General features: G+C 39.5%; 1 long non-coding RNA gene across 4 annotated transcripts in view; it reads left to right on the top strand.

The window, feature by feature from the left end:
- Nucleotides 1-16,214, top strand: part of LOC142360887 (uncharacterized) — a 148,861-nt gene that overhangs the window by 102,074 nt on the left and 30,573 nt on the right. For 2 of the 4 annotated variants that reach the window (XR_012763517.1, XR_012763516.1), the window contains exons 1-2: nt 13,489-13,629; nt 15,025-15,146. This is a non-coding gene — a long non-coding RNA (uncharacterized LOC142360887). Of the gene's footprint in view, nt 1-13,488; nt 13,630-15,024; nt 15,147-16,214 lie in introns of those variants that run through there. The other 2 variants (XR_012763519.1, XR_012763518.1) reach the window with 1 other exon arrangement.

The raw sequence follows: 16,214 nt of genomic DNA, 5'->3' as shown, positions 1-16,214 counted from the left end.
CAATTAAAATGCTTTTGTATGTAAATGTAATCCTAAAAAACCTGTAGAAAGTTGATACATGTTTTTGAATACTCCTCTGTAAGCTGAAGGGGAGTCTTTTCATCTATGGGATTGTTAATATACTCAGATACAAGATCATATTATAAAATCAGCAGCAGATTATCAAGTGCAGAGATTCTATTAAATGCCCTGGAAGAAGTCCTCTCTTCTGTCAAAATGTCATGGTTTAAGACCAAATTACAATGTAGAGGCTAAGTGGATTTGGATACCAAGACATTTTGATCACAGATGCATGAAATTTTACAATTTACAGAACTTCCCTGGATTTTCGGGGGAGAGATGCTGTAATCCAGGAGAGAAGCTGGATGTGTCAGCGTAGAGGCTCTTTACGGGACCTCGCTGTCCTGAGGGAGGGAGGCCGTGGCCTGGGAGTGAGGTTGGGCAGTTGAGTATAGTGGTTCCAGCCCTGCTATGTGTGGCCCTCCTGCAGGACTATGGGGACTCCTGGGTTGTCCTCCCTCCCCAGAGGCTGGCAGGATGGTGCTGGTGCAAGGCTGTAGGGTTCCTTCCTCAGAGGCGTTCTGGGGAGTACTGGGGAACTCTGGGTTACTATGGTGCTCCTAGGTGCCCTTAGTTAAAGGACTGTGTAGAGAATACCTCACTGCTGACTAGTTGTGTAAACCGTGCTCTCATTTTCTGAGTTACTGTTGCCATTGGTGGCACTTACAGTCTGCTTGTTCCAGACACTTCTGGACACTTTTGCACTTCTTGATGATCAACAGTCTGCATAGTTTGGCCATCTATTTCCTTGAGTACACCAGAAATGTTTGGTTGTTTGGGACAGGTGGGTGGTTGTCTTTCATCTACTTCTGTTACAGCAAAAAGTAGGTTAAAAATCACGGACTTATGCAAAGAGGCTTGATAGCTGTGCCTAACTCATGCTAGCTGCTACATAAAGTTCCCATGTTCGCTAGCTGACAGAGTCCATGTGCGATCTCAGAACTCTGACATGGCTGGCCTTTTCTGTAGAATGTTGTGGATACTTGTCCTAGTAATATTTCTCGTATTAGTATTTCTATATGCAGCAGAGTTGGCAAATGTTTCTGACTCGTGCTGGACAAAACTGATTCCCGGTTTTGATGAAAATATGCGGACATTACATGTCCGCAAAATGCATGTTATCTGGACCAGTTCTCATCTTAAGAATATATCCGGAGGGCAAAGAATGCACATAACTGAAGTTCTATGAGTTAAAAGGAAGCAAAGTAAAAAACCCACAGAGAATACAACAAATAAAACAACCCCAAACCAGTAAACACCCCAAAAAACAACAGCAAGTACTCCCACGCCAAACTGGGAACACTGAAAATTACAGAAGACTCCCCAAACAGAGACTAGAGCCCTGCAGTAGTGGCCTCACTATGGTAAACTAAATCATCTGTGCAAGCTGGTTCCAATAAACCATTCAATGTGATAAAGGGGTGCTATTATATTACAAAGCCCAGAAGGCTCTGGTACTTCCAGTATCACAAAGTGAATAGGTTAAAAATATTTTAATGCAACTGGCATAGCTTTCTACAGTGAAAACAGAGCTACAGGCAGAAAAAATATCCCTTTATTAACGTATACAGTAGGTTACCAGGACAAATTAGAAAGAAGTAATCTGGTTTGTTCCGATCATTCAATACTGTGAAAACAGTTTAAGAAACTATGTAAAAGCAGCTGGGAAGCAGATAAGTTTTATAAGAAGTCTTCTAATAAAAAGTTTCTCTTGAAACATGAATTGCATGTTGTAGTTAAGGGGGCCTCTCAAGATGCACTCACGTTTTCTACTGGAGGGAAAGTTAGCCCAGAATCAGCCTCTGAAAGCAAGACTCCTTGCCACCTTGCAGTTATTGTTTTATTCTTTCCTTCATGGCTTCAGTACTAGTGGTGTGATAGAAGAGAGGCAGTTGCCTGAGAACAATAAATCTCATTTTGAAACATCCGCTGTTCTTGGAGTTCTGTATTGCCTCTGTGGTCATTTGACATTCAGCAGAATAGGATAAAGACAAAACAAAGTCTGTGAGCCAAATAACAGAATCCTTAGTCAGGCTCCGTTCCCTGCTTATTGATGAAAAATGTGCGAGAATGAGCTGCAAGGGAGAGGAAATCACTGTGAATTTCAATTCCTTGCAGTTTCCTCTTGAATTCCCTGGTTGGGATGGTTTCTGCATCCCAGGAACCTCAGGTCTTAAAATTTGAAATGCATATTTTAGGGGATCTGAAGGCATCAAACAATCAAATATGTATGGTATAGCGTTTGATGATAGCTCTGCAGCAGCACAGTTCTGCTGAATTTGCCTGAAAGTGTTTGTGTATGGTGTATGCACATGGGGACTGCTGGGCTAGGCAAGCTTCTTGGGAGTGCAGCTTCAGTGGATGGGGGCACATAAGTTCTTTGAATAAGGATCAGCAGGAAAAGATTTGTCCCCCAGTCTACATGGGCAAAAATCCCAGTGGGCCAAAAACTTTGAACCCTTCATTATTTTCTCATGACAGTAATTTCTGCAAACTAGATGGACTGAGAGAAGGAAGGAATTGATTAGACGGGCTGTTTCAGCTGTATCAGGTGATCTGCTCCCCTTACTAGTAAAGCCTTTCAAATTTTTGGTGTGTCAGTCATTGAAGTCACAGGATGCTTGGAAGGAAAGGCTGTGAAGACAAGTGAGGGAAACACTCTGTCGAGTTGATACTTTCCATGCAAAGGGGAGCCCTGAGTTTCTGTGGCTCTGTTGTCAGTGCAGCCTTTTTTGTGTGGTGGTCTAGATTCTCAGCAGGTATAAATAGGTACAACTCCAAAAGCCCACCCAGCCTTCCATGGCTACCTTGGTCGAGGATCTGGCCTTTAAACACCCTGAGGCTTTGTGGAATGCCTGTGGTTTGGCTCAGATTGTAAGGAGATTAAAATTGGCATAGGTCAACACATCTCCAGGGAGTTGTTTTGACACACATAGGCTGCACATTTAGCTCTCAGATTTTACTCTGATTCACAGTGTCAGAGCCATGAATAGAGCCTAAAGTGCATCATTGTGTCAGTTATATATACCCCCATTCAGACATCATCGTCCTCCACCACAAATCTCCAAATGCTATCATGGCAATTAGTTATTTCATGATTAACATGAGAAAATATGACATACTGAGAGCTAGCTCCCCTATGCCTCCTTTTCTCAAACCCTTGATCCAGCAGTATTTGAGAAAGAAAACCAAATTCAAATATTAAGCAAAACTTCTTGTCATAACAAATATGGAATAAAAAAATGATTTGAAATACTTAGTATCATTTATGATGTAATCTCCTGGCAATAGAAAGCTGGCAATGTGCTACAGTCATGCTTTCAATTACATTACTAAGTAATCACACATTAAAGTCTAATGGCAAATGATTCTTTATTCCCAGGGTGCCCTGTCCAATTGTTTTCTAAATTGGTTTCAGGAATAAGGATGCAAGCATGACTGCAAAAATATTATTTATGGTTTGGAAGTCATCTTTTGTATCCTTTTTTTTCCCTATGTGCTTTCTGGCAGATATTTCAGAACGTAGTTTATTATTTCTAGGTTCATGTTTTAGTTTGACAGTTAAGAAATGCTTAAACCTCATGATAAACTTGGTTGGTTTGATAGATAGAGTTGTCAGATTTCCACTGCCACCAAATATGTTGCTTGTCCTGTAGGAAATTAATATTCTCCGAGGAAAGACCTGTGCCAGAATGCAGTATTTTTGCCTTTCTCATGCACTTGCATCTCCCCTTCTCAATGCCTGCAGCAACTGGTATACAGTAAAAAGAATGTACAGGCTTTGTGTCTTGACAATACTAAAGCCTTCAAATATGACAAAATGTAGGACTTACAGTCCTTCTCTTTCTAAAACAAAAAAGAATATAAAGAAATTAAATTAACTCCCTGAGAGCAGAGAACCTCGAAGTGTAAGATAATTATTGAAGCTTTAGGAAGGTAAGAATTCAAATTGTGGGGGAAATTCATAGTAAATGTTTGAAGTTTGCCTTTATATTGCACTTTGCATGTCGGAAAGGTATATGTATACAACTGACGCTTTCCTGTCTTCAGTATTGCTGTGTTTGAACATCTTGGATTTCTAATCTCATGTTAGTGCTTATATGAACAGGGTTTATACATTCAACTGCATTTTAACATAGTGTGGAGAAAATAAACACTTCATAAAGTCTTATTAATCAAGCCATCACACATTAAGTTCATCAAAAGGATAATGTACCTCTGGTGGTTGCTTGAGTACTACTTGGGCACCAGTCAGGTAAAAAGAAGGAAGACATGCCAAGCAAGCTTGTGTGAGGAGTATATGCTATGAAAAAATAATGGGGGGGGGGGGGGAAGAGGGTATAGATGCATATGTCTGCACCAGATCCAGCTGAAGCAGCCAACACCATGAGCAGCGGCTGTCTGTCCGTCACAGCATTCTGTGCTCCGTTCTTGAGCATAGAACTTAGGTCATGAAAAATATAGATACTTTGGATGGGCCAGATCTAAGTCGCTCTGTTTCCATATTGACACCACTCGTAATTATGGGAAACTTTTCCATGGTCTGTTGTACCTTCAGAGAAACAAAGCTTTATGCTGCTATTAATATTATTATTAATATTAAAGTGTGTATATATAGAAAGAAAAATAAATTCAGAACTTACTTGTATTACGCAGAAAGGTATTTAACAAAGACGCAACTACTGTTGGGTTAGAATTTATGGAGCAAACTTACAAGGGCAATGTACATTTCTGTTGGCTCCTGCTGCTCTGAGGATTTCTGCCTCCTGTCCTCCTTGTACTCCCTGTGCTGTGTGGTTTGTTGCGTGATGTAGAGATATTGTGAAAGTGGTTTTTTTTGTTGTTTTTTTTTTTTTGTTGTTTGTTTTTTGTTTCGTTCTTCCTTTGCTTTCACAACAAGTGTGTCGTCTGGTGGAATAATGCTGCTACCGGATACACAGACCCAGCAGGAGCCCAATGTGAGCACCGCCAAGCTGCCCCAGAGCCCAGTATGAGCCCTGCAAGGTTTGATGAATTCTAAATGTTAATTAAGTCAGATGGCTAGTTTTAGTTAAGACCATAAGTGGGTCTGATCCCTGTGAGATTTTGCTATACTGAAAAGGCAAGTACTAGAAATTACATTACCGTAATGACTTTTACAGGGTCTATATGGTAACTGAGCTAGTGAAAGAGGTTGCTTGTTGTGTAGGAGGTGTATTATGAAGACAGCACTAGACCGTAGTAAAGGTTACGTTTAACACAGAAGTAGAATTCAAATTAGTGGCATTGTGGTAGATGAATCTGGTTGTTTGATTTGACAGCCTCAGTCTCTGCTTTGTACTGCAGCACTTGATGTTGTTGCGGATGTCAGTGCAGACCACCTCTGAGTTTTATGGAGGCGGCCACCAAAACCACGCTGCCATGTTTGGGACCCTCACCAGGCCAACACTGGCCTTACTCCCTGCACCGCTGTGCAAGGAGATGTCTTGCCTCCATGTTGTGAGTTGCACAACATGCACTTTGAATCAGACAACCGAGATCTTTGACCTAAGTCCTGAATTTAAACTTGACAGAGCTAAGTAGGATTGTGACTCAGTGTGAGCAGATATACTGAAATAGTCTTTATTTGATTGGTTAGCTTTCAATGTAAAATTTTATAGGTACCATGGATTTTTTTTTATGTGCTGAAGTGCTCATTTTGAGAATAATGCCGTAAATACGAAAATAAACAAGTATATGAATAATGTCTTTAGGTGTTCCCCTCTCCATATCTCATTGGTGCTCTTGAGAGACTTTAGCATTAAAATGCCTTGTATGCAACTATACTTAGGAAGTCTAGAGTATCTGCTTCTTTCATTTATCGGGTCACTTCTTGAACTGAAACAAGATCAGCTGAGGACAAAACCTAAGCATGGAAGAATAAAGTTTATAAAAATGGAAACTGCTGCAAGTGTTCTTTAAAGACATATTTTTGTTGTGAGATTTTAGCGATATCTGCCTTTTCTAGTAAAAGAAAAGGGAGCAGAGAACAAAATGAGGTTGGAAGTGTTCCAAATACTCTAAGCATAATTTGCTGATGTTTGGTTTGTGCTACAAATGTTCAGAAATTAATTAGAAAACTGTCCAAATTCCCTGAGAGTACACTGACATGTTGTCTTTTACCAAGGGTTATTGCTAACAGTCAGAGATGGTTCTGGTATAGAGTGTATGCAGTGTGTGCTAAGTACATACTGTTATATCTCTTTAAAGGTCTCCAGGCCTTATAATAATCTATCTTTTTAGTGCTAAGTGATATACAAAGAAAGTGGGGGACAATGGAATAAGGCTCTGAAATGTGGGCAATCCAAAGAGGAAAAGATGTATACAGGATGCCTTTATTCCCATTTTATGCTGTAGGGTTGGAGAGAGAGTAAGGTTTGCCCTGAGTGAGGTGCTTTTTAAGCACCTGCCTAACATAAGCATCTAATTAATCTTTTGTGAATATGTATGTTAGTATCTATCTGAACTAAGATTTTGGTGGCTCATCTAAAATCACATTTTGTGTCTGACACAGGCAGCAATGAATCCCTATCCTGTGGTTTAGCAGCAGCATCAGCCTAACTTTAAATACGAATCCACTACCACTTATTAAAGATTGTAAAGCATCTGTATCTTCCTCTCTCTCTCTCTCTCTCTCCCTCTCTCTTGAGAGTTCAACAAGTTTTAGCTTTCTTGTGGTTAACATCAGGGGTTTTTTTAAACCTTTTTATTTTCAGTTATTTTCTGTGGTGGTGTGAGCAAGGTATGATCTAGGTCCAGTACAAAAAGCAGTGTGATTAGTCAACCTGCACAGGTGGCTGTGTTTTGCAACTCAGTTCAAGTTAATCATTTAACCTCATTACTCCAGAAAGGCTTTAAGTTGCAGAACTTTGAGTCAGTTTGGACTACAGGGATGTTTTCATGGGTGTTTGGGAGGTAGAGGAGTTTGCAAGTTACGCATTAAAACACCTGTCAAAATTTTAGTCAATGTTTTTTCTTCGAGCCTAACCAGGTCCTAATTGGTCCTTTTGGTATTTATTTGAAGGATCAAGATTTTATTTTGGATTGCATTCAGTGATGTTAAAACTTTGATTTGGCTTCATTATATATACTTTTACTGATTTTGCGCTATTATGACTTCTAAAATAAAGAAATATCAATACAACAAGTTAAGATGGAATATGTTTGAGATTTAAAATTATTTTTTTGCTGTTATTATTGAAATAGTTGTTGGTTTTTTTTTTCTTTCCATGGAGGAATTTTGAGAGGAAAGTCATAGCAAGTGAATGAACTCTTCATCTTGGCAGAATACAACTTTATGATGGGCCTTGGCCTCCATAGACTGTGGACTAGTCTCTACATGCATCTTGTATTTGGGATTATAGGATTCTTCTTGTGATTATTGTGTACTGTACTTGAAGTAAGTGAGATATTCTGTGTTCAGTAATTTTGAATTTCAGCTCCATAAAGGTTAACATCTATGACACTGAGAAATGATAAAAGCCTCCAGGGATATTTCAGATGTAAGAAAGTGCAGTGAGCCTGTCTATAGAACTGATCACACCTTGACTTCGAAGCTTGTTCTGAAATCGATGCCACACAACTACACGCACAACATCAGGGGAATTCTTCAGATGAGAATATAAGTATAAGCAATGTTCAAAATCATAAATGCATGATCCTTTCTTCAACTGAAAACCCAGTTATGGAATAATAAAATTTTTTGGTTTCTTTTAATTTAAGGAACATGACCAAAGATAACTAGAAGTTGTTTCAGTTTAATTTTTTCTAAGGAATCAAATAACTTCCATGGACTTGCAATTTAAGCCTATCAATAGGGGAGATAGCTTTTAGTCCTGTTTTAGAGAAAATTCTGAAACCTTGAAAGGAGACTGAAATTTATAGATGTCTGTTCCAGTTTTGGAGCTCAGACACTGAGGATATGCATTCAGAGTTCTGAGCTGAATTTTCTTGAAGTTTACCTTTTACAGCTGCAGACAACAATAAATTTTTTCATATAATGTGCATATATATATACTAAAATTCTGATGAAGCCATAACCTAGAATTGTGTGCTGGAAGTGGAAAGGATGGCAAGCAATAATAACACATGGAATGGTTCATCAGAAGGTCTGAAAGTGCTTCCCTAGTAGTAGTAAAGTTAATTATTCTGAAAATGCCCTTTATCATAAAGCTTTTAATTAAAAAAGTATTAAAAGCTAAAAAGTGTTTGTGACCATTTTAACTTATTCCTAAATTCAGCGGAACTTAATTTTTAAGAGCACTTGCTAATAGGTTTGCTTTTCTGATTCAGGCTCTGACTGTGGAAACCCGTGATGCATTTTCATTCCACAATGAATATCAAAGTCTCTTAAGTTCACAGAAACCATTACCTTGTTTTTATTGATGTGGACTAGCTCTTTCATTTAGGTTCTGATTCTACTTTCTGCTTATGTATTGCTGTAAATCTGGAGCAACTTGAGTGAGTTACAACATTAGATCATTCATAAAACTATAAAAAAGGATTATGATGACTTAAGCATATATACTGTATCTTTTCCTTGATGTATGTGAGCTACATTAATTGATTAATTAATGTATATTTATACCTAGGTATTGAAGTAGTTGTCGTGGTTTTGTAATAATCAGTTCCTCTTCTTGATGATTTTTTTACTGTATAAAACAAAAGAAATTCAAAGTAAAAGCCAATGACTGTATATCCTGTGCATTAAGGTTGCCATTTGGTGTTCTAATTAAAAAATTCTGCCAATCAGTAACATAATTTCAACTAAAGTTTGTATGGAGACCACTAAAAAGGCATTGTCCTAAAGCCTGAAGGCAGATTTTGTGTTCAGAAACAGTCCCTTCTGTCCATGAATGAGTATATTGTTCATTCTTTGGAAAGCTGACACAGGTACTTGTTGCTGACGTTTATATTTCTGTTGAGCTGTATGAAAATATTCAGCATAATTGCATCCAACACAGGCAGACCTCTCGGCATCCTGGAGTCCCAACTTGTTCAATAGCCTGTCTTGGATAATATGAGGGGATGAAAGGGGTGCAGGCACCCAGTGGACTACTGATATGCATCATGGGATGACAAGAGAGACACCCTCCCTTTGGATGTACCCAGGTGATAGGACAGAGGAGGAGCTGTGCTGGTGCTGGTTGGGAATCTTGGGATGCAGGAGTGTTCTTGAGGGCAAGTGTCTGCTGTAAGGGATGGGCCACCTAACTGCTATGTAGCACCTCTATAGCTCTTGCATGTGGGACTCTGGGCAGCTGGTGAAGGTGACTGGCAGATGTCTGATCATCAATGTCTCATGTTATGGTATCTGGGGAGAGGTAGAGATGCTGTTCTACCACCATGTGAAATACTGTCATCGTGGCAAGGTGAAATGAGTAAGAAGAGTACTTGAGATGTGATGCTCTGTGTGCGTGTTTTTTAAGCCTGGGAGTGCCCTACATTCCTTTCAGTGTTTCTTCGAAAGCATGACATTCTGTCCTTTTGCAGAAGTAGCCTAGGACCCATTTGTACTTTGTCAAGGTCCTAGTTGCACTAGCAGGTCTTAATGGCAGTGATCAGCCTCACCTGGGGTTTCAAGCTATACCCTCTACGCATGGTCACTGGGGGCCTATTTAATCTCACCCCTGGATCTCTGTTTCTGCATGAGCTATGTTGTAGCTATTCCTGTCTCCAGCTCAGCTACAGTTATGCCCGTGCCTGGCCAAGGGCCCCATTGATCTGGACCATGGCCCATGGACTGACTTCCTGGCTTGCCCGTGGGCCTACCTTGTCACCATGGACCTTCCTAGTGACCACTGGGCTGTGTCTAACCCTGGCTACTGCCACTGGACCCAATCCTGTCCTGTAGATTGACTTCTTGGCTTGACCTCAGACCTGCCTCATCACCTTGAACTTGCCTGATGATCTCTTCATTGAAGCTAGCCACCAACCCTGGGCCTGCCCTGTCTGCCTTGCTTTGAGGATAATAGGACATGTCAACTGTTTGGTGAAGCCAAAACCCCTCTGCTAGCTATGTTATCACCCTCAGCTCTTGGCCCTTCGTGCCTCAGGGCCAGGAGCTTGCAGCTTCCTGGTATATTGTTTGCTTCTGCTCTTCATCAAGTTCGTCTTGTGTGGATGCAATGATCTGGAAAGGTGCTATATTACACCAGGCTGAAGTTTAGTTGCCTTCTTGAAATGTTTTTGTCAGGTTGGAGGAGTTGAACCAGGAGAAGTAGGAAAAGACATACTACTGGGAATGCTACTGGCAAATCTTATCTGTGCATTCATACCTCTACTTGAAGTACAATTATGTCTTTTATTGCATGCAACATATGCAGCTGTTGTTCATTTCTATCACAGCAAGGGCTTCTGCCATTTTATTTTTATACGTGGTCTCTAAATTGACATGTGGAAGTGCATGAGTCCCTTCAGTGACCTTTGAGAAAGTGGAGGTGCTTCAGCTAGGTTCCCCAAGTTAGACTTGAGTCTGGGTTTGAGTACTTGGTGTCATCATCCATTGCATGTTTGAAACGTCACATGAAATGGATAGGCAGATTTTAAAAATCCATTTATTAGTCATTTTGGTTCTGTCCACATGTTTTTGTGCACAAAAATCCCCATCTGTATTTAAGAGTTGGCTGAAAACCTGGCATAAATGGGTTGGCTTAGAGTGACTGCTGCTTCTATTTCATGTTTTGAGAGGATGTTTGCAACACAGGAAAATCAGGCTGCAGCTGTCTGAGTTCCTGTGGGTGCTCATGACAGCAGAAACCAGATGTTTAAAGTGTAAGACGTTTAAACTGTAAGATACAGACACAGCAGAGTTTTTAACCGCTGGTTAAAAGCCTTGCCTAGAGTTGTCCCTAGTTGTGATATAGTGACAAATAGCTATTAATAGCTTTTCATCTGTACATCCCGTAAAACACTGTAATGCCTCTTTATATGATTGAACTGGAAGGTTATCCAAAATTCATCTTTGCACTGTTCTTACTAAACAACAGAGATATAAACTTTGTATCAAGATTTCAGATTGCATAGGGCATGTTTGGCATTTCTCTCCTAAATCATGAATTTTTTTCTGTTTGTATTGTAACTTATCTGAAAATTTCTTTCAAAATAGTCTACCCAAATAGCCGATCAAAATCATACCTTTAGGTATTTAGTCTATAGTGAAACTCCATGTTAGATCTTAAAATCACTGTATGAGAAGTAACCATACTCGTGGTAGTAGCTTTTTCATTAGAAGTCTACAGAAGTAGAACAATGTATTGGACATTGCACTTAACAGAGTTAATTACTGCACAATAGTTATTCAATATGTTAATCAAGTTTTAATCATGATAAAAAAGACTAATCTTGCCATTATTCTGCCATTATAAAAGTGTAATTGAAAGACATTGGGAAAAAATACAGTACATTCTTCTCAGTCTCTTAAAAACTCTGGACTCAGAAGCACTCCAGTGCTCAGACACCCATTTCAAAATAAGTTGTATTTTGTCAAAGTAGATTTGATTACGTTGGTGTTTTATGTTAAAAACAAGAGCCATTCACTTGACAGAAACAAGTCCAGGACATAGTTCTGCAAACATATTATCTTTTTTAGGTTGATTTTCTAGGGAAGAGGCTAATGAAGTCATGGTGTCTTTCTCTCACTGTGTTTATCCACCTTTTTGGACATGCTCATGAAATCCAAACTTGTGGAAAACTTCAGCCAAATTTGTCAGAGGAGTAGCAGTTCTGAAGGAATGAAGTGTCCACAAGGTTCAGAAAAGTATGGAAGAGCAGAGAGTTTTTACTAGTGGCTATGCTAACGAAGTGGCTGCAAGCTGAGCTTGCTCATTAGACTTTTGGGAATCTGTGCGAGAGAGCACCATCATGAATGCGCTACAGAGTTCTTTCGGGTTTCATTGGACATTAGAAAATCCAGCCACAAGTGCAGGTTCATAGGAATCCAGGCCCTATTAGTTTTACTCAGTTACTTACAGAAAAAGTTGTCTAAAATTTGCAAGCAGAGATAGTTGGTGGTATGGCTTTAATCTTGACATCTTGATTATGCAGGCCAGCAGAATTAGCACAGCTTGCAACGGTCTGTCTTCAGCTACCATTTGGGTTCTCTTCTAAAAGGAATCCATGCAAGGGTGTCTCACACTTGAGGTCCAGTTAGAGTACACCAAGGATGCATACCTGGGAACCAGGCCATGGGGAACGAAGGGAGAGGATCTGCAGTTTAGGCACAGCCACAGGGCATCACATTTCACTAGGAGGGAGAGGATGCCTTCTCTAGTCAGGTGTGGTAGCCCAATTGTGCCAGCAGCCACAGTCTATAAGTAACAGTAACATTTATAAATTTATGATTAAAATCAATTATTTTCATTTCCCTCTAGCTTTTGGGGCAGTCTTCAGAGTTCACGGTTTTGGTCCATCCTCTGCAGCCAAAGGTTTATCAATATTTTAACTATCTTTAAAATAATTAAGTCTGATGCATTGATGACTTCAGGGTTGAATCGCTAAGAAATCTGTAAAAAATGTACCTGGTCTTGTGATGCTCCAGATAACATTGTGAGATTTGGAAGCAAAGGTAACTATTGATTTCAGATCTTTCCCTAGTGTAAATGAGTAAATTAGATTGGTTACAGCTATTTAGAGGCCTGACTTTGTATTTCGTGCGTAAGTCAAAATCTTGTTTATTTCCAGGGTGTGCCAGTCTTTCATATATCTGTGAATGTTATTAGTGTCTGCGTGCTGTGAATTTGGGGCCTTATTATGTCTGCAAAAATATTGTTCTTCAAGATCATGAAACTCACTGTTCTTTTTTTTCTGTTGACTATTTCTACAAGTTATAGGCTTGATTTTTTTTTTGATCTACTGCTAAAAACAACAGTGTGGATAAAATCATACCCCTTTAAATTTTAGTACTGGAGAATAATTTCATGCAGACCTTTCTGTCAGCAGGCTCTCGGAAGTAGTATGTTGTAGGGAAGTTTGCAGTGCTGTATCTCTTGGCAAAGAGATGTCAGATTTGGTGAGGCAGTATACACTGTCTTCCTGTTTCCTGAGTGCTCATTATTTCTATGAGTTGTGGTTTGAGTTATTTTCTATATTCACTTTTGTTAAGAATCAGTAAAACAAACAGAATCATTCATAGCGATGAGGTTAAAATAATTGCTGCTAAGTTTTACAATGCCCTTTTTATAGGAGGATCAACAAAGAGCAATTAAAGATTTCTGATGTGCAGTCCAATTTGACCTAACAGTGACCAAAATAAGAACCTGAGCCAAATCAAGTTCTGACACAAGTAGTGGTGCAAATGATGTGAACGCCTTTCTTTTAGTAATCAGGAGCCTTTTCTTGGGACGCTTTTAGTCATAACGCTGGAGAGCCCTGATTTCTTTTTTCCTTCATCTCTGCAGTTCTGGCAGTCTGGGAAGGTAAGCTGAAGAGCAGAGAACTCTCCAGATGACCTCCCTTCCCCTCCAATGGTGCTGAGCCACCGGAGCAGGAGCTCTGCCCCAAACAGGCTGCATCAGCCGCTGATTAGGCATGCACCACAGTGATGTTGTCTGGGTAAGTTACAGGCAAGCTTTGGCCTTGAAAAGTGACTGACATGCAGTGTTCCCTTTATACCAACTATTTTGAGCCTATTGTCTACGGGGATTAAGGATTAATTCTGGGGACCCCCGTTTCCCATGCAGGAATCGCCGCTGCCTGTCTAACGCTTTAGTATTCTGCAACTTGAAAATGTTTGATTTCTGCAGTGTGAAGAACTTGGTGGAATTTTAAGTGAACAGTGTAGGAATGCATATTGCCCAAACATTTTCTGGAACCTTAAGTGCAATGGTTTTGTTCCATGAACTGAAATATGGGGTCATTTCAGATGATCAGGGAAATTAACAGGATATAGGAATATCCAGTTAAATGTTGGCAAAACACTACTCACATTTTCTGATGTGTAATTTTTCCTCCACTGAAGCTGCCTGAAGAAAAAACCTAATTGGTAAATTTAGTTGATAAACTCATTGTTCCCTTTTTTTTTTTGATGATTTTATTTTTGTTCTCCAGGTTTCAAAAATGACCCATATTCTTTTTTCATTAAAATAGTCACTGATCATTTTCACTTAGAATTTAATGAAGAATGAATGTAGATCAGTTGCTGAATAGTCCATTTTCCAAAATACTACAGTCTTGGAAGGGGCAGAATAGCTCTGGTAAATTTAAAATGTTGCTAACCTTTTTTTTCCCTAAAACATATGGCATGGAAATGAAATTTTTGGTTTCAAACAGTCTAGACAGTTTTGTAGAAAGGAAAAAAATTGCACTGTTAAAAACAGTGTGTGAAAATCTCATATTGGAAAAAAAAAATCCATGTGGTTTTATTGTTGTTGTTAAGCCAGCTCAAGAAATGAATAATTTGTAATATTTTGTGACTGAAATTGATTTGACATTCAGAGCATGCACACGACTGAGAGCAAAGTATTTGCCTACCATTTATTATGTTCTGTTTGCACATCCACCCGCTTTCAAGATGGTGAAATTCCCAGAACATTGCTATTGTAAATACAAGAAATTACTTATCTTCTCTACTGTAGTTATTTCTTCTCCTATCAGTGGTTCAAAATCACAGACGACAGCCCCCGAAATTGAGTAGCAGCATGTTAAATAGCTAGTAAGAAACACTGATTACCGCCTAGGGATTTAACCAGTGGAACTCATGGTGGTAATTTTGAAGTGAGAGTTTATGGTGGTGGTGATAACTTTGAGTTGCATTTTAGGGTGTTTTTAAATGACTTTGAAGGGACAGAAGTTCACATGATCACAGTAAGGAGATACTTCGTTTGGTCTTCTTGCTTGGCTCCAGAGGCTGTTCAACGACTGTGAGGGCAGTAAATGCTACCTTAATAACTGTGTCCCCTGTGGTCTGCTGTAAATGCTACCTTAATAACTATGTCCCACTGTGGTCAGTTGTAGGAGCTGCTGTGGCCGAGGCTGCTACTTTGATGTGACTGTACGGGAGTTCCAAAGCTTGCGAGGATGCAGAGAGGACCACCCTACCTAAGTACATCACCGCTCAGCAAGCAGGACAAGTAAGAAATTGCTGACTTTTTTTTTTTTTTTTTTTTTTTGTATCTTATTGAGCTGCTGGGCTGCCGTCACTCAGAAACAAGATAAAACCAGGCTAGGTGGACCACTGCAGTGAATCTAACAGGGATTTCCAGACTGGGTTGGGGCTGAAATTCCTCTAACTTAATATCCTCGGAGTCCAGTTCTGCAGGTGTTGAGTTCAGGGAGCAGTGTAAAAAAAAATACGGAGATGAGAAAGACAGAGCAGTCTGTCTTTGTGCATGGGTAGTTCTGGTGTCACTGTGACTAGGACGATGGACTGATGCCAGCAAGTGTTTCACTGACGGAGGTGTTTTAACTTCATACAAATTAGCTGAAGAACCACTAGCATTGCTCTGCATCATAGGAACAGCCACAGACATCACAACTAAGGCTGGCTGAAGAATGTTTTTCCTGCAGTTTTTTTTTGTTGTTTTTTTTTTTTTTTTTTTTTTGGTGCTGCTTAAAGTCTTCATAGAACGAGCCTGTGAATTCACATTCACAGCCTGTGAATCATTGTTCAGTTCTTCCCTGTTGTCATTCTATTAAATGCTAAGATACTTAGGCTGCATGAGTGGTCACCTAAATTACATGGTATTGGTGCTATTTTATATCTGACATCTTAAATTTAATGAGTTATATATTCTGTGAGCCTTGAAGTTCTACTGGACCTGTCAGAATAGTTTGATCTGTGTTTTTTTGGGGAGGTCTGTTTGTTGTGGTTTTTTTGACCAGAAACATAGTATTATTCTGTGGTATTCACTCCAAAAGGAAGGCAGAATGTTAAAGCTTCCTTCTCCCTACAAAGATAATTTAATTCATTGTGGAATATATTTCTGTCTTGTGATCAGCCAAACAGAGTAGTGGGCCCCAAGTTTGCTTCCTGTAAACACTTGCGTGAGGGAAACTTTCCTCACACAAATGCTCACAAAAAGCAAGGTCTGTTAAAATGTTTAAGACCAAATTCTATTCAGAAGTCAAGGCTACTTTTTCAGTGCTGATTCAAATGCTCGGTTTAAATGACGGTTCTTCAACTCTGTGCAAAAGTCTTG

This window comes from Opisthocomus hoazin, chromosome 3 (assembly GCF_030867145.1).
Source record: "Opisthocomus hoazin isolate bOpiHoa1 chromosome 3, bOpiHoa1.hap1, whole genome shotgun sequence".
NCBI classification, from domain to species: domain Eukaryota; kingdom Metazoa; phylum Chordata; class Aves; order Opisthocomiformes; family Opisthocomidae; genus Opisthocomus; species Opisthocomus hoazin.
Note: the sequence above shows the minus strand (reverse complement) of the source record. Positions and strands in the feature narration are given on the sequence as shown.